Raw genomic sequence first — 19,125 nt, 5'->3', positions numbered from 1 at the left:
TTACTGACTTTGAAATTCTAGGATTCAAAAATTTCTATTTCAACATACCAGAACTCATTACCTTAGCACAGCTGTTCTTGTAAGTATCTGAAGGCTGAGCTTCACATACCATTGATAATACTTCACTGTCTAACACATTTAACATGTTTGTTATCACCTTTGTAGTAGTATCTTTATAGACTTGGGTAGAGTATCTAGTAGTGTTTTATATTGAATTTATTTCAATTTTTATGAGTTTATTTGAGTCTTATTCCTTGTCTTATTTCCTATTTCAAATTCCATATATTCTAGACTTAACAAAAAAAATTAAGCAAAGACTTTTTTCCTCATTTATTGTCTAAAGAAACATGAAATAAAAATACATTCATTAGTAGCATTTATTAACATTTAGTTTTCTGGTATATTCAGCTTTTGAAACATCCCCAATTATAAAATAAAATGGTAAAGGAAAACCTCAGTTAGACCTCATTTTTAGGAGAATATTTCCATGAAGTACCAAAATAGTATAACAAAGATTTTAACATGTTTTTGTATTTCCTGGATTATACAATTATAATAAATAAATGATAAGTGAATAAGTACTTGGAAATAGAACTGATATAATATCAAAAATTTACATTCACATGTAATATCTATATTTTAAAAACATATAAAACAACTAAAATCTAATGTATTATTATTTTATAGAAACATAAGAAACTTTAAAGGCCCTTGAAAGTAAATCAAAGTAAGGAATGCTATTCATGATATTTATTGGTATAGTATGATCAAATGACCCATCAGAACATACATGGGCTAATATGACTTACTGGTTTATATTGACTATCATCACCCTTGGGTAGTCATAATGTTGAAATTAAAACAAAATAAAAATATGCATTAACTACAGTTTTGTGTGGTTTTTTTTTTCATAAAAAAGCCATTGCATTGTCCTTTTGTTTACATCTTGTCTGGGATTATAAAATACTTGCTTCGCATGAATTTTTATTCTCCAAAAAATACTTGGGCAATGCTGATCTCAAATATCTTCCCAAAAGGTGCATGAATACTTAGGGGGATATCAGGAATGGGGGAAGGCAGATTTCACATGGTACTTATTGAACCATATGCTTTGAAATCTAATAGAGGAGATGGCTCTCTCAGACCAATGGAGTAATCTCTAAGCTCTGTCTTCAAGAAGGCATACAGGCTGTTTCAGCTACAAAATAAATACGAAATGCAGTATTAGATTTTATCCCTTATAAAATTTTAAATCTAGTTATAGAGACAAGATGAATGTATTGAAATGATCAATATATTTAATGTGATGCACAGAAAGAGATGAGAGTACAATAGTGCCAAGATACACACCCAAGAGGTAATTTACAGCAAAATACTTATTTTGTGAAAGTTGACTTAATCTGGAAACCGATTTTTTTAATGCAATGAATTATATTTATGCTTTGAGATACATAAGATTTTTAAGCATGCTCATGGCATATCCAGCAAGGCATATGGTTCCCTATATTTAGATATCAGAATCTGAGTTTAAAGTGTGAGAATGGACTAATCTGGGTGGGAAATGGCCATATGTGCATCTCTGCTTCGTGCTCCACAGGAAGTCTATGGCTTCCTACATATGCTTAGATGGGCACTTAATTTGACAGTGCTAACTCTGTTCCTAAAATACTTCGTTAAAGATATTGTAGGTTGAAGAATTTTAGCATTCTGTGAAGCCACCCCAAACAAAAAATTATAGTAGACTGAACAAATATTTGGGTTCTAATCAATGAAATAGTGCATATTGTTTTATAGGCAAAAAGATTTATCAAATATTTGATCAAGTTAAGGATCTTGGGAAAGGAAGATGTGTTAGTCAATCTTCCATCTCTATGCCCAAAATACCTGGTAAGAACAATATAGAGGAGGAAAGGCTTTTTTTGACTCATAGTTTATGACATTTCAGACCAGCCAGCTACATTGCTCAAGCAGAACATCATGGTGGATCATCATGAAGAAAGAAAGCTACTCATCTTATGGCAGCCTGAAAACAGAACACGAGGGACCTAAAGAGGCCATGGTGAAGATGAATTCTTCCAAGGTAGCTCTCAGTGACCTACTTCCTCCATATCTGCTCCACTTCCCAGTAGCCTATTCAGTCATCAGCAAGGTGAGTGTTCATGATCCAATTATTTCCTAAAATCCCCACCTCTGAACACATGAGGTTTTTATAACGGAAGGGTTTCCTGGATTATATGGGTAGGCCAAAATGTAATCACAAGTGTCCATATAGAGGGCCATAGAGGGATATTTGAAGACAGAAGAGGAAGGAGGGAAAGTAAAGAATATAGTGAAGGCACTAAGCTAAGAAATGTCAATTGTTTTAGTCTATTTTGTGGTATTTTAGTAGAACACCTGAGATTCAATAATTTCTAATGAATAGACACTTATTTCCCACAATTTTCACCTTGAGAAGTCAGAGATCAAGGGTCTAGCAGCTGGGAAGTTTCTTTGAGCTTCATTTTCATGTGGCAGAAGGCAAAAGAAAAGAAGAAGAAGAAGAAGAAGAAGAAGAAGAAGAGGAAGAGGAAGAGGAAGAGGAAGAGGAAGAGGAAGAGGAAGAGGAGGAGGAGGAGGAGGAGGAGGAGGAGGAGGAGGAGGAAGAGGAAGAAGAAGACGACGACAAGGACGAGGAAGAAGGATAAAAGAAGAAAAAGAAGAGGAGTAAGAGGAGAGGAAAGATGAGTCTAGATTCATATTATTGATGAATGGATAAAAATGTGGCATTTATACACAATGGAATATTACTCATCACTAAAAAATAACAAAATCATGGCATTTTCAGGGAAATGGATGGCATTAGAGCAAATTATGCTAAGTGAAGTTAGCCAATCCCTAAAAAACAAATGCTGAATGTCTTCTCTTATATAGTGGGGGGGGTGACTCAAAACAGAGTAGGGAGGAAGAACATGAGAAGAAGATTACCACTAAACAGGGAAGAGAGATGGGAGGGAATGGGAGGGAGAAGGGGAATTGCAGGGAAGATGGAAGAAGATCCTCATCATTATACAAAGTACATATATGATGGTGTGAGGGGGAAGGGAAAAAAGAGAGAGAGAAATGTGTCACAGTAGATTGGGTAGAGAGAGATTATGGGAGGGGAAGGGAGAGGAGGGGGGATAGGGAGGGCAGCAGAATACAGAAACTAGTATTTCTCTATGTATATACGTGGCTGTCTAACCAATGTGATCCTGTAATCTGTACACGTGGAAAAATGAGAATTCATATCCCATTTGAATCAAATGTATGATATGTAAAGATCATTGTATTGTCTTGAGCAACTAACAAAAAAAATAAGACAAGAAAAAATATTACAAATTGCACAAAGGATCTGAATACACATTTCTCAAAATAAGACATACAAATAACTGACAGATGTTTGAAGAAAATTTAATCTCACTAATCATCAGGGAAATGCTACCCAAATCCAAAGAAATACCACCTTACACCTGATGGAATGGCTGTTATCAGAAAGATGAAAGATAGCAATAGTTTGAGAGAACGCCAGAGAAAAAGGAGCCCTTGTAGACTGTTAGTGGGAATATAAGCCGGGACAATATTGTTAAGTCAAATGAGATGCAGGAAGACACATACTGCATGATCTCATTTACATGTGGATTCTAAAAATGTCGAATTCAGGGCTGGGATGTAGCTTAGTGGTACAACATTTGCCTAGCATGTGCGAGATCCTAGATTCAATCCCCAGAAAACAAAAAAAAACAAAAGTCAGAGTTGTAGAATTATTGGTGAGTGTTAGGGATTGGGAGGACTAGAATATGAGGAGAGGGTGGTTAAGGAATACAGCATTTCAGCCGGTAAAATAACCTATAGAGAGCTAATATACAACAATGTGACTATATTCAACAATATTACATACTTGTAGTTTACTTAGAAGATAGATCTTAGGTGTTCTTAACACATAGGTAAATATATGAAGTTAAGATATTACTTAGCTTGATTGTGGTTAATATTTTACAATGTCTACATATATCAAATTATCAAGTTGTACACCTTACAAATATATGCAATTTTTAGTTGAAAACTGACTATCAATAAAGTTGGGGGCAAAAAAAATCAAAAGAAGATTTAAGGTGGTGTGTGGTAGTGGACAAAAGGGATTATCAGGCTTTTGAATGAATAAAGTTTTATGAATACAGTTATAAAAAAAAGAACCCAGTCCTATAATAACCAGCCCACACCTGAGCTAAGAACAGCAGTGCATTCATTATGGTAGAGACTTCCTAGATTAATCCCCCCTCCAATTTTCTATGATTTTTGGTCTCTTTAGTCTCATTTTGAACTTTTTACCTCCATAACTATAAGATAATACATTTGTTTTAACCCATTAGGTTTCTGGCAATTTGTCATAGTCACAACAAGAAAATAATACATCAGTGTAGAAACAGTTTTGCTTTTCTTAAATATGCTCTGATTTCATACTTAAATGATGTTGATTTCAGTGTCTTCTAAAATTGGCAAATGGCCTCACTACCTGCAATTATCAACTGTGTACTATTATTATATAGGTACCTAATTTTTTAATTAGATGGCATTCTCTGCATTGCCAGATTCAAGGTGAAGTCATATTTAGTATTATTTTTGAAAGAGCTTACTGAAAATCAAATAAAATTAATTTATACCATCTCTTATTGGAATCTACATAGCTCATGAAGTTGTGACACAAATATAGATTAAAGTGACCACTATCACATAAGTTACAAAACTGTTTTCTAGAGGATACTTACATGGTCATTTTAGGACTAGACCGAATTTCTTACCATTCTCAGCATTCCTGGCAACTACTGTTTGTTTATTTCTTTAAATTTGAGACTTCAAAAGTGAATGGGAGGGCTGGGGTTGTAGCTCAGTGGTAGAGCACTTGCCTAGCATGTGTAAGGCATTGAATTCGATACTCAGCACCACATAAAAATAAATAAAATAAATATCCATTGACAATTAAAAAAATATTAAAACAAAAAGTGAATGGGAAGAGCACAATTTTTGGAGGGCAAGAACTCTAACTGGTCCTGCACCATAAGCTGTGGCATATGGGTGCCCAAGAGCCTGGGTGATTGGCAAACAATTAGTTCAGTGGGGAAACCAAGCAGAATTTGATATTGGGAGTCCTCACAAAAATAAATCATAATCAAGGAAATCATGGAAGAAAATTGTCACTTAACTTGCTCAGGACATTTGCATATCCTTAATTTAGATTTATAAAAACTTCAACTCCTAGTTATAATAGAAAACCATAAGGGTAATTTAGAGGAAGATAAATATTTTGATTTTGGAAGTATATTTCCTTTATAAATTAAAAAATAATCTGCAAAGTTCTTTTTGTGAAGAAGGTACTTTTAAAAGAAGTACAAATATGTTCTATACTAAATTCATCCTTTTTAGAAAAGTGAGTAGATAGTGACCACGTGTTCTTTTTCTTAAGTTCGTGTATAACAATATGATCATGAGACAGGTCTATTATTTTTAATAAAAAAGTTGTTGATTTCTTTCCACAGTCATAAAATACTTGAAAACCATTTTTACTAGTGACCTGTATTAGTTCAAACTTGTGTAAAATAGATTTAGACTTTTAGCTTCTTGAAAAGAAGAAATGCCCTCCTTACATCCTAGCAAAGGGCAAATCCCATTTCTTTCCTCAAATGCAACCACGGGTGCGAGTCCGGAGCAGGGAAGAGGAGAGGAAGGCGGTTCGTGCAGGAATAAGTCAGAAGCAGTTCACGGACTGTTTTTAATGAAATTTCTCCAGAATTGTACTTTTCATAGGTTCTATTGCAGGAAAAATACCACAGTGGGATTTAATAACATCAGAGGTTAGTAATAGAAAGAACATTATGGGAAAATAAAAAAATAAAATAAAATCTTCCACTCCATAAAGTGTACCCTTCCCACAGAAATTACTAGCATATTATGTATGAAATTGCAGTAAAAGGAAAAAGCACATAAATTTATGATATATTTTACAGTTTATAAAATGAATAGATTGGCTTTTTCTCTTTACCTGCTAAGACCTGAGTTCAGGGATCAGTTCTTCCGCAAGTGATTATGGCTTATGAAATGATCAAAAGACTGTTTTCTCCTCTGAGCTTCAGGTATTAGACTAAAACTAGAGACAGGGGAGAAGCCAGCAGGAATGGAAAGACTGTTTCAATTATATATGACTGTTTATTTTTGTGATATAGTGGTCATATTTTATTGACTTGTTATAGTGGGAAGCTTCATGGGTGCTAGTTAAAATAGAAATGTCTCTTTGGAATATTGTTTCTCTTATAAACAAATTAAGTAAGTACCCTATAAATAGAACAATAATCATAAGTTTGGAAGAAAAATTAAAAGTTAGATAAAATAATATTATAATGAGTGTTAAAACCTATAATCACTCATGAAAAAATTACATGGGGCTGTTTTAAGGACTTAAAAACTAGTATAGGAATTTAAAAAAACATTAAATAAGAATCCAAGAAGTGAAATAAATCCAGTCTTTATTTTGCATTTGTTTGGATGACAAAGAAGAAAGGGAATTAATGGCATATGAATCAGAAACTCCAGTGGAATAGGATGAAACACAAACTCTCTGTGAAAAATTGAGTGCTTTCAATCTATCTGTTCATTAAGAATAAAAGGAAGTTTCAACACAAGACAGTTAATTTACACTCAAGAGGAATATCCTCAAATATATTGGATTGTCATATTTTTCTCCTTTAGAACATTTTTGTGGATTAGGAAATGCCTAGATAGAACATGGACATAATTCTTATTAACTGCCAGCAATCAGGTTTAAGGAGGAATATTTTCTGACTATTAACTACCATTTATTCTTATGGAGCACTTTGATGCATACAAATATTATGTTTCAGAAAAGAAGATCAGTGTGCATTAGAATGTCAAGGAGGCACCCTGGAGACCAAGTTTGATAGACAAGGCAAAAATGATGTCTTCACAAAGACAAGGCAAGAGAGAAGCCACCAAAGCAGATATGAAAATTTGGATAATCTAGATTTATAATTTTATATCATTTGTAAAGTTCTGATTAAAATGGCTGGGTGTGGTTGTGCCCATCTGTAATCCCAGTGACTCAGGGAGTTAAGGCTGGAGGATTGTGAGTTCAAAGCCAGCCTGGGAACTTAGCAAGATACTAAGCAACCCTGACTCTAAAAAAAGAGAAAAAAAGTTTTGAAAATGGGTTGGGGACGTGGCTCAGTGGTTGAGTGCCCCTGGGTTCAATCACTGGTACCAAAAAACAAACATTCTTTGATTAAAGTAGGTATAGGATATATGTTTGCAAAAAACAATTAAGTTTTTTGATTAGGTAATTAATTAAAAATTCAAACAATGAGCAACATGCACATATATGCATATGTGTATATTCACACACATACACACGCACCTAAATCAATGACAGAAAGATAGGACACTTGATAAAATTGAAAGAAAATGAAGTAAACTGGGACAAAGGCAATGGAGGGATTAACTCTATCAGAGAGAAAAGTGTTGAAAGAATACTTAGAGAAGAAGCTAGTACAAGTAAAATAACAGTAAAACATTGATGTGTAAAAAAGTAAAGAGCAGAATTTAGTCAGCTTATGATGGGGGAAATAAAGGGAGATTTGAGTCTCTGTGGTTGGAAATGGGCCTTGAGAAGTACCTTCACACCACAGTCTGTTGGCTGGTGTCCATCCTGACTGCCTGAGTTTACATCACAGAGGAGGCCTTATTCTCACCATCTCACGAACTTAATTGTAGTTGCTTCTAAACTGTCTTGGACATCATTTGAAATCCTTTGTATGTATGATATGTGTGTGTGTATGTGTGTGTGTGTGTGCACATAAGTGGCTTGAATTTGAAGGAATTTTTTAATGGAAATATGTCCAAGAAGGAAATGAAATTGATCATCTGTTAAATAATTTGTATTTATTTTTATTTTTGCTTTCTTCAAACTTCTTATTGAGAACTGTAGTTAATATACAATAGTAATATGTATGCAGCATATGAGAAAATTAACACTACTTGGAGAATCTAGATTTATAATTTTATATCATTTGTAAAGGTCTGATTAAAATAGCTGGGTGTGGTTGTGCACGTCTGAAATCCCAGTGACTCAGGGAGCTAAGACTGGAGGATTGTGAGTTCAAAGCCAGCCTGGGAACTTAGCAAGGTACTAAGCAACCCTGACTCTAAGAAAAGAAAAAAAAATAATAATTACAAAAATGGGTTGGGGACGTGGCTCCAACTTAATCAATATAACATTTACCCACTTAATCAATATAACATTTCCTTTTATTCTGAAAGAGAAAAGAACAGAAAATATAGTATTTCTTGCATCTAGTTACACATGTCATAATGTGTACATCTGATAAATTGAAAGAAAATGAAATAGAGTGGGAAAATTTAATACAAGGAAATTAATTTAATATGAGGAAAGCAGGGTAGAATTCTTGGGTAAATGACTTAAGTCAGGCAAGAGGTGGTAGAATATGTGTCTGAAAGGAGGAGTTGGATCTATGGAGGAACCTCCGTGGTTTGTCTGTGGTCACATGCAGGGTATGTGGTTTGCAGATTCATCTATGGTTGGGTAGTTTGTGGGGTTCTTCTGATTGGTTGACTCAGAGAAGTCAGAATCAATATATCAGCTAAAATTGAAAACAGAAGAAGAAGTTTGAGAGGAGAGGAAAGGTATCAAGTGTTATGCTCGAATTCGGGACCCCCAGAGACCACCAGAGACCCAAGATCGATGCAAGCAGCAAAGAGGTGTTTATTGCGAGCTAGCTTGGTCCTCAGCATGCACACACAGCAACTGGTGACGCTGAGAGGCCCCAAGCCCAGGGTTTGCAGCATTTTTATATATTTTTTGGAGAGGGCAGGGACTTCACATACATCATAGCCTCTTTTAGCAAATCATCACACACCAAGGGAAAATCAAATAACAACTCTAAAACATGATTAGCACATTCACTGGCAGGAACAAGTTGGGTAGGGGTGATTGGTCAGTACAAAAGGGGTATTCGTTTGAACTGATTGGTTTGAGCCAAGAGGGGTGTACGTGCTGAACTACATGGTTTCCCAACTTGTTATCAACCACCATAAACCACTGGGAGGATTATCTGGCATCCTAGGTATTTCCCTGTCTCATGCTGATTGGTGGCTTCTAGGGGGCTTCTATGGATCCCCACCTAGCCTCACTGAGTCAGGGACACCTGGCGCAGCAGATCTCTCCTGTTATTTGTAGATAAACAACTTAGCAGGGTGGGAATATGCTTAGGAGTGCTCTGTGGGTTTTTCCAAGGACTAAGGTCATGTCCCTTCCTTGGACAGGCTTTGCTCTGAGGTAGAGGCTGGTTTTTCACAAGGAGTCTGGAGTGTGAATACCTGAAGAGTCTAAGGCTGAGTGCAAGGTTCTCTAACAGCACTGGGAGCACTTTGTGGTTACGAATTTTTTTTTTAGCTCAATTAAATTACAAATAAATATAAACATATTAGTTTCATCAACTGAATAAAATCAAACAAGGAAAAGAAAAGGTAATATTGGACACATTTATTTCAAGCAAGGAATGGAGTAAGATCTAGAGAGTGAAGGAGAAGGAATAGCTTGTCAGAACAAGACACTGTATTGCAGAACTTTGTGGGGGCAGTGCTCTAGAAGAAATGAGCTCAAAATAAAGAACCTGATAGACAGGAAGTGAAGGCCTGAAATTAAGACCATAGAGGAATTGGTAATTTTAAACAAAACATACACCACCAGAAAACAATAAGAAAAAACTAATAAATGACCATAGGAGTAAACATGTGATAGAATTTCAAAATAAAAATAAATTTTGACATAAAGATCAAAAAACTAGCATTTGTTGAAACATTTTCCAGGTTCATATAGATATCACCAAAATTAGAGCCAAAGTTTGAGTGGGTAGGGTATAAACTGTCATTTGAAATTGCCATAGAGAAAGAAAAAAGTTCAGTGTCACTAAAAGACAGCAATAATGAAATGCCATGCTGATACAGTCTAATAAAAAGAAATTTAAAGCTGAGAGCTGGGGAGACAGGAGGGAAATGATTTAAAAGAGAAATGGCAAAAATTATGGTTCTAACTTGAAGGCCCAGTGGGAAGAGTGCCAGAGAAGGGTGAGGAGAGGGACTGTCTCTAACAGGACTTCAGGAACATCAGTATTCTCAGGGTAAAGCCAGATTTCTGTTGTATAAATCAAATTGAAGAAACACTCAGAGAAAAGGTTGGAGATTTGGGAAATTTCACTAAGAATTAAATATGAATTCCAGGAGGTAGATCAGAAGTATCAACCAATCAAGGGTTGTGTATTAACACAAAAGGGTGTACACAATGTGAAGCCTAGGAGTAGAAATAAGGTATACATTTCAGAATCTGTAAGTGTAGTGGGTGGAATCCTTGAATATTTCATAGTGAAGACAAGCAGGTAGAACAACTGAATATGTGATAAAAACTACTTTGAGCACTGATAAGCAGGAGTAATGTAAAATTATAAAATATAATTGAAGTTAAGCAAGAGGTCAGGTGAGCAGTCTGGTTAACAGGGGAATTACATAATATTTATTACACTTTTTCTTGTATATGATGTGCCACAAGAGGGGATTTGTTGCTGAGTCTGTGTTGGTGACATTAAGAGAAAGTATTCCCCGTGGCAGTGAGTGAAGCTATCATAGGTAATCTAGGAGGTATGGAGAAAAGTGTTGGGAGGTAAATTCTTTGCAATTTTTACATAATTTCTCCAGAACATCTTTTGAGAAAAAAAGAGATGAGAAAAACAATAAGGGGGCCCACAATCATAAAACTGGTACTGATGGCCTTGGCAATGAACAAATAGGTCAAGAAGCCAAACACTTAGAAGAAGGCAAACAACAACAAACAAAACCACCCAAATTATAGCAACAACAAAAAAAACCCTGAAATATTTCTGCACTTTCTCACAGTTTAATTTGTTCATGAGGTACTAAAAGATTTAGTGCATTTTTTTTTTTGGTGAAAATTCTGACATGTTTTTCTCACCCATGGATAATTGGCCTTTGTCTTTTTCCTCCTATTGTTCAATGCAAGAATTAATATCAGAAATTTAAAAATATCTAGTGCATATAGCTTTTACCCAACTAAACAGTTTTGAATATTATGTTGCTGGTCATCAAGATGAAAATTATCCACAAGATATCTATATAAAATCTTAGATGTCACAGTGGGAATATGAAAATTAGAAGGGACATGAATGGTAAGTGGATGGATATAAATTAGTAGGTTTTGTTATTTAGACTGAATTCTTCTGTTTCTTATTATTATTCAAAGAAGCAAAAAAGAATTCATAGAACTCAGTTCATAAATTTGATGCTTTAGTTCTCTATAATTTTTTTTTAGATCTGCTTCAATTTAAAAAAAAATAGCAACTCTTCTTGCAGGTAAAATCAAATTTTAGAAGGAAAATACAGGCGACAATAAGCTTCAGAAGAGAAACACATAATTTCAAGTACTATTTTATATTGGCTTGAGCTGAAAAGCAAGGAGATGAACCATTTCTCAAATAAGCTTCCTGCTGTTATCAAACACCCTGGGGTGGACCCACAAGACTTATGGATATCTTTGGAAATGGTTGAATGCTCCTTACCTATTCTACTCTGAAGATTGTTTATCACCTAAATAATATGGTGGCATTGATTGTGTTGCTGTAACTGGATTGGCTTCATAAAAAATAGTTTATGCTCTACAATCTCAGCTTATTGTTGCTTGAGAAATTTCTGCTATACTTATCTCTTAGTTGCTATGCACAGTGTCTACAATGTCTCTGCCCTGATTATAGGTTGTATTTTATGATGGCTGGCTTTGATTGCATATTAGAAGCTTGTGCATTTTCAGGGTAACCACCATTTTTACTAATTAATGACTTGCTTACTTTTCTTGGGAAGAGAAGCCTGATGATTCTAGAAAAGAAAAACTTTAAATAGTAAAAACTAATAAAAACACAGAAGCTTCTATTATTTTCTTAAATTGATAAGAGGGACTCTGGTTAATTCAAATGTTATTATGAACTCTTGAGAAATGGATTTGTTGAACGAAATAAATGTAGAAGGAAAATAGAGAGATAAAAGTAAATCTGATTTATTTTTTCTCTGTTTCTTGAATTTTCCTTTCAACTTGCACTTAAAAAAAATAAGTATTCAAAAACCTAGGACATTAGTAAGATAGGGAAAAGTAACTGCTTTCATCACTTATAAAATCAAAATACTAAGAAGTGACTACTTTCCATACAGATTAGCCTTATAAGGAATTTTTAAAAAAGCTTTATGGATAATTCACAAAAAATGGGACTAGAGCTTCAGCTACTACAAAATATTTTTCACTTTCCTAAAAAGATGCAAAATTACATCTCTTCTAAGTTAGTGCTTTTCTTATGCATTTCAAGAAGCATAAGTAAACTATATAAGCCATGACCATAAAAGAAGTAATAAATTAAAATTAAATCACCCTAATATTTAAGTCATATGGGAATATTTTCTTCCACTTAAAGGCTGATTAGGCAACATTATTTGTAAATGAGAAACATTTAATAAGGAAGAGTTTTTTCATGGTTTAATACCAATGAAAGGGATAAACAATTAAAGGATGGTTTCCTAGAGATGTGTCTTCCCTGTTGAAGATGCCAGCCACAATTACATATTATTTCATTATTACAACTGGGTTCTTACTCTAACTTACCATTAATGAAACTAGCTGCTGGGAATACAATAATTAACAAACAGATATTTTCCTCATTAATAAAAACACATTTGTTATACTTCAATTTGAAAAATTAATTTTATGTGGTAATTTTTCTTTATTAAACAAGGCTTAATCAGCTTAACTTATTATTACTTTAACATTTTATAATTGTTTCTGAGTTTCACTTTCTATAGTTTATTAAATGTCAATTTGAACTTGAAATAATTTATAAATTTGGGGATTTTTTTGTTTATGGGTGATGATATGAAGCAGATGATAAAATCCAAATCATTTAATTTTAAACAGTAAAGAAAACTGCTTTTGTAGCACCCAAGCAGCAAGAAAATGATACTCTATCAATTCTTAAAAGGTTTGGGAAAATCAATTTTGAAAAAAAACTGAATAGTCCACTTATTCCATAATAGGAAATAAATAAATGTCTACAGAAATAAGAATTATATTTACTTGCAATTTGGATTACTACTTTAGAAATAGAACAATATTAAGTAATGTTATGTTTGATCCTTTAGTAAAAAGTCAATAAACATGGACTCTCCTGAAATTCAAAACACAGCAGAATAACAAGTTAATCATTGTTAAAATGAAACTTATTAGAATGTAAGAAATGGAAGAAAAAGGACAAAACTGAAATACAGGCTGGATGTGGTGGCACACACCTGTAATCCAAGCAGCTAGGGAGACTGAGGCTGGAGGAAATCAAGTTCAAAGCCAGAATTAGCAACTTGGAGAGGCCCTAACCAACTTAGTAAGACCGTGTCTCAAAATACAAAATTTTTAAAAAGAATTAGGTTGTGGTTCAGTGTTTAAGTGTCCTTGGGTTCAATCTCCAGTACAAAACAAAACAAACAAATAGTTGAAATACAGAAATACCTAACAGAAAATTATATAGTATTTAGAATATAGAGATTTTAATTTTAATAAGAAAATGTAGTTTCTACAGCAATATGTACTTTCAAAAGTATACCACGGTGATGACATACTATGGGACTGAAACAATGCATACCTCAAGAGCACCACCTATCTGTTTACGAATAAGGGGGACTTATTTGGTGGTGGTTGTTTAGTGAAAAGTCATTAAATGGTCGTTCAAACCTATAACAGTCAAGTTGCACTAGTTAAAGATGTGAGGGCAGTTTTTTAATCTCGTGTTTCTCTATCTTTTTATTCATTCTCACCATTGCAAAAGGAAAAAAAATAGATTAAATCAAAATGTTCTTATTCATAATGTATATCTTGTAATTACAACAGTTTATTTTATTTATTTATTTTTTTTACTTTTCAGGTTGAATCAGTGGGGTCTCTACTCATGTGACTTATTCTGAAGCACCCTCTGTCTGTCACACACCATCATTGAAACACAAAGAGAGCTGGGAAAAGCACTTGAGGAATCTCAAATCATACTCTTATAACTGACTGTAAAACAGGTTTTGTGTGCACTGGTTACCCATGTGTCTGAGTTCAGGGAGACAGAACACACTTCTATGCAGCAAATAACATAAAAATCGATTTATTACTTTACATATAGAAAGCAAGGAACATCAGACGCCTAGTATCCACTGTGATCTGCTCCCTCAAGACTTATGATTCACCATGGTCCAGTCTCTGATTCAGTAAAGTCTCCATCTTCCCTCTAGTTGTGCAAGTCAGAAATATGAGGACCTTGTATACTGCTCCTTTATACCACCAGATTTGTCTTATCTCTGGGCCTGATAATTTTTATTCTGAACTATATCTTGAGTCAATGTACATTTCTATAGTTGCCCACTACCTCTGGACGCATTGTCTCTCCCCTAAGTGTTTACAATTAACTTAATGTCTGGTACTCTCACATCTCCCTTCCCTACCTAATCCTTTCATACTCAAACACTTTAATCACTGAAGCCAGTGTAAACATTTAATTTTCATATTTATCATCTGTCCTAATTTCCGATTACTTTTAGCATAACCAATAAAGATATGCTTCACATGTTCATTTTCCATCATGTGCCTTCCATTTCTATCTATTACAACCACTCTGAGCTAATTTATCTCTCTTCATGCCTCATGCATAATAACTGCAAGAGACTTGGCCTGAATCCCTCTCCTTACCCTATTCATTGTTTTCCATCAACCATCAATCTCAATTTCATTAACTCGTCATCAGGCCCCTTCTAAGAGATTTATGATTAATTTAAATCCCCTATTGTGAGAGTTCTGTATTTGGGATTGGGGTCCACAAACTTCGTGATTGTGACATACTTGGTGACTAGGAAGTTTCTGTGCAAAGACACAGAATTCCTGGCCGCTAGGATATATGTGGGTACTGGGAAACTCCTGTACAAAACCACAGGGTGCCTGACTGCCATAGCAATATCCTTCACAAGTTTACCCTCCTTCCTGGGCTTAGGATGCCCAGCCATCTCCCTCTGAGGTAATAAGGTAACTAGGCAGGCACTATCTGGTCTCCATAGTAATGCCCCTGGAGGATAGGGGCCCCATGTTTATTCTCACATTGACCTTATCTCAGCTAGCACTCAAGGTTTAAGAAATACTCACTAGAATATAGTCATGGTAACGGGAGGTATGTGTTCTTTGAGTTAATAAACTACCAGGCAGGGAGGAGCGGATCCTTCGCTTCTGCACCTCTTCTTCACAACTTCACCTCACTCTCTCTGCTCCATCCTGTCTGCCCACTTGTACCCTGTGTCTATGTCTGTTCTTTCTGCATCTCCTCACAGGCTTTCCCTACCATGTTCCTTTTCACCTATTGTTAGCTCTTCTATGGCCATTCATTTCCATTCAGAGCACTTATCACAGTACAAAATTCACTTTATTTGATTATTACTTAATACCTATCTCTACTACCAGTTCTTAGCTGTGTGAATTTGGGAGCTTGGCTTTATCATCATTGTTTTTCACCTTTATTTCCTCAGCAACAAAAATAAGATTGTCACAAAATAGGTACTTGATGAATATCTAGTTGATTATTCATCAATGCTTAAATCCGACAGCAGTAGGTGTGAGTTTAATTTGAATTACAAGGAATACACCAAAATAATAATAGTAGTAATAATAAAAAAAGAGGTGTATATACACAGGTAGTTCATCATTAGTATAATTCAGAATTGATACTACCTAAAAATTCATCAAAGTACTTATCCAATTTTAAAAGAAAATATAGGAGAATATATTTGAGCTACTCCATTTACCATTTTTTTTTTGCTTTATTGATCTGAAGGAGTAACCTATTACTAAAGGTAGGAAAGAAAATTGCTGGATAGATATTCATCTATTATGTACACAGATGAAAACCAGGCATTTAATGACTTAACATTTTTAGTTTATAGCATTAAAATTTAATCTATAAAGAATAATTTAGTTTAGTCTATAAGAATATTTTGTTCTTTGTCATAAATTAAAACAAAATATTTGCATCAACTTTTAGAGGATCAAGATATTTATCTAGATATTTGTAAGATATTTTCCATGAAGAAAATTCATTTTGCTATATATTTTTGTTATAATTTAATGAGAGAAACTTCTTCATATTTTATTAGCATTCCTTATTACCTAGTTAATAATATATGCCTAGTTAATAATATGTTCTTGACTTTTAATTGTTTTTCAAAGCCTTGGGTCTACTTGGAACACACTAAATATCTAATTTTAAGATTTTCATCCTGAACTATTGTTTTTTACCCTCAGAAAATTTCATGATTTATACTACTTTTTTGATTTATTTTTATGGTCATTTATTCTCCAAGATGTACTAAAAAATGTACTCAAGTTTGCTGGTCAACATACTTAAATTTACTTCTAATGCAAAAGCAGATACATTCAAATTAAAGTGTAGTGTGAGTGTGTGTGTGTGTGTGTGTGTGTGTGTGTGTGTTTGTGTGTATGTAGCTTAAAAGGAAATAGATGGCTTTTGGAAATGGCATAGGCTATAAAAACTGTGAAAGGGTGTGTATCCAGGCACCATGACATTCATGAATTTTTAAGGCATTGGATACAAGTAAATATTAGGGCTCCATTTTGAAGACTGGAGTTAGAAACCACAGGTTTCAAGGCAAGCACAATGCTTAGGAATTGGAAGGGATCAGTGTTTCTGGAAGTACAGAGTATTTAACTATTTTGGAAATTATTGAGCATTTGTTCCTAAATATTATTTTTCCTGATCTTAATTTTCCTTATTAGGCAAATAGAAAAGATCCTTTTGATGCCAGAATATCTCATAAAAAGGTGGAAGTCTTATAGACTCTCAAAGCTACTTAGGCAAAGCAGGTACTTTTGACAGAAATGATGAAGAAAGGGTAAAAAGTTCAGGTTTAAGCAATTGGAATCTTCCTACGTGATTCCTGAGTAGATGTGAAAGGACATGCTTTGGAAGTTCCTGAAAAATATTCCTTGGTCTTTTTTATGTGTATCCAAAGGGTTGATGGGGTGAGTTGACTAATGCAGAGAAAATTGCCAAACTTCTTTAGAAGAAAATCTTTAGTGGTGTTTTGTCAAAGTCACTCCCTAGAACCAAAAAAAAAAAATGCTACAAATAATAAAACTTTTATGACCTGGGGATTTCCAAATCTGAATTCTTCCCAAAAATTTATCTTGAAACATGGACAGGGGAAGGTCAAGAATGAGACCATCCCCTTGATAGGCAACACAGGGATTGAGGAGTTCCTTGGGAGGTTTGGTGTCTTTTGCCTGATAGACCTCATTCATGCTATTCCATTCCAGGTAAGTATTTCGAGCAGATATTCTGGTTCTTGAACCATGTCCACCTCTTTGTGAACTGTCATGCTACCAAGAATCGAGTTGGCTTCAAGGAGAAGAGCTCACCCCAGTTATGGTGGTGAACACATAAATCAGCACATCTTCCAGCTGAACTAAACCCAGAATATCTGAAAGCAGTACATTGGAAGCATATGTTTTTGTTTTATGGAATTGTTATCAAGTATGTTCAGAGAAGATTATATTCTGCAGTATCTTCAGAAACTGGAAGGAAGGGATTAGGGAAAAAACACGAGGTTATTATCATGGCAGACACCTCTCATCACAGCCCAGTTCCAAATAAAATCCCATCATTGTCCACATTGGCCACCTTGGCCTCTGAAATCAACACATTTCATGGAGGAAGGAGTCCTTCTTTCTCACATCTTCTATCCTGGGGTTTAATGTTGATGAATGAATATCCCAAGTATATACATAAGCCACCCTCAGATTTTTTTGCTATAATGGACCAAGCCCAGTAGCATCCTTGAATCTGGGGGTCACCAGAGCCTTTGTATTGAAATAACTTGAAATACTTAGGGAGAAATACCCAAAACCAAGTTCTCATTTTTCTCTACTGTGGGTCCATGTTCCACCATCTCAGTGACAGCTTTGTAAGTTCTCAGACTTGCCTTGACTCTTAAGTGTGTCTGGGAACTTTTCTATTGTAGCCTGTCACAGACTTAAGTTATTTTCTCTAGCTCAGAATTTGAGAAAGAAAGGACACTTCACCCTAAACATATGTATATATTCAAAAATTTTCTTGGAATTTTAGGGTGTTCATAGACCCTTCTGTTTCAGCACCTATACATGTTATCTGAGGAGGCCCTGTTCTTATGAGAATTTGGTCACCCAGGCTCTAATCTTGCTACATGTAATATTCTTTAGCTCCATGTGGTATAGAAAACAAGAATTTACCAAGCAAATTGGGTGTTTTCTATGAAGAACATAGTGACAGATTGTTTGCTTCCTGTATCACCTGTAACTTTGCCTTTCCAACCAGTCCCCCAAGCCTGGACTTTAGGATGGAATTTCTAGGTTTCTGTGCTGATCTGCCTCCTCCTTAAAAACCAGATCAGGTAGAAAGGAACCATTTTCTTAGTTTGGCATGGATTAAATTAGCACAGTTTGACATTTCAAGCTCTCAACAGGCAGCTCAATTGGATCTTTTCTTTGCATATTGTGTTCTCTGGAAGTATTGACCTTTGTCTTCCTAGTAATGATGTAGTAGATAAACAACAAGCCTTCTGGGGATGCTAATTCTGAAAAAAAGTGGCTCTAATACTGTTTGTGTTTTCATCAGTGTCTACCCCTATATAGGGTTTTCCTCCATTCCCTCTCAGTTGCCTCAGTTTACCATCTAAGCAGTTGGTGAGGATGTGTCAGAGCCCAGTTAAACTGGAAACGTGTTTAGCCATTATGTTCCTTGGTCCTTTGAAATCAGATTTGCTGCAGTTTTGACTCTTGGGACCCTTAAACTTATCTGGGAAAATTGAGTAAGAGGTATAGGAATGCCTTAAAAATGTGCCAGATTATGAGGCAACTAATTAGGTTGTTTTGTTCTAGAGTTTAACCTGCCAGAAACAGATATT

General features: G+C 34.8%; 1 pseudogene; it reads left to right on the top strand.

The window, feature by feature from the left end:
* Positions 1 to 1,990: 1,990 nt before the first annotated feature.
* LOC144253430 (large ribosomal subunit protein uL30-like 1 pseudogene) lies at positions 1,991 to 17,653 on the top strand (annotated as a pseudogene).
* The last annotated feature ends 1,472 nt before the right edge of the window (positions 17,654 to 19,125 follow it).

The sequence above is a fragment of the Urocitellus parryii genome, chromosome 2, assembly GCF_045843805.1.
Source record: "Urocitellus parryii isolate mUroPar1 chromosome 2, mUroPar1.hap1, whole genome shotgun sequence".
Classification (NCBI taxonomy): domain Eukaryota; kingdom Metazoa; phylum Chordata; class Mammalia; order Rodentia; family Sciuridae; genus Urocitellus; species Urocitellus parryii.
This window is presented reverse-complemented; position numbering and strand designations above follow the sequence as displayed.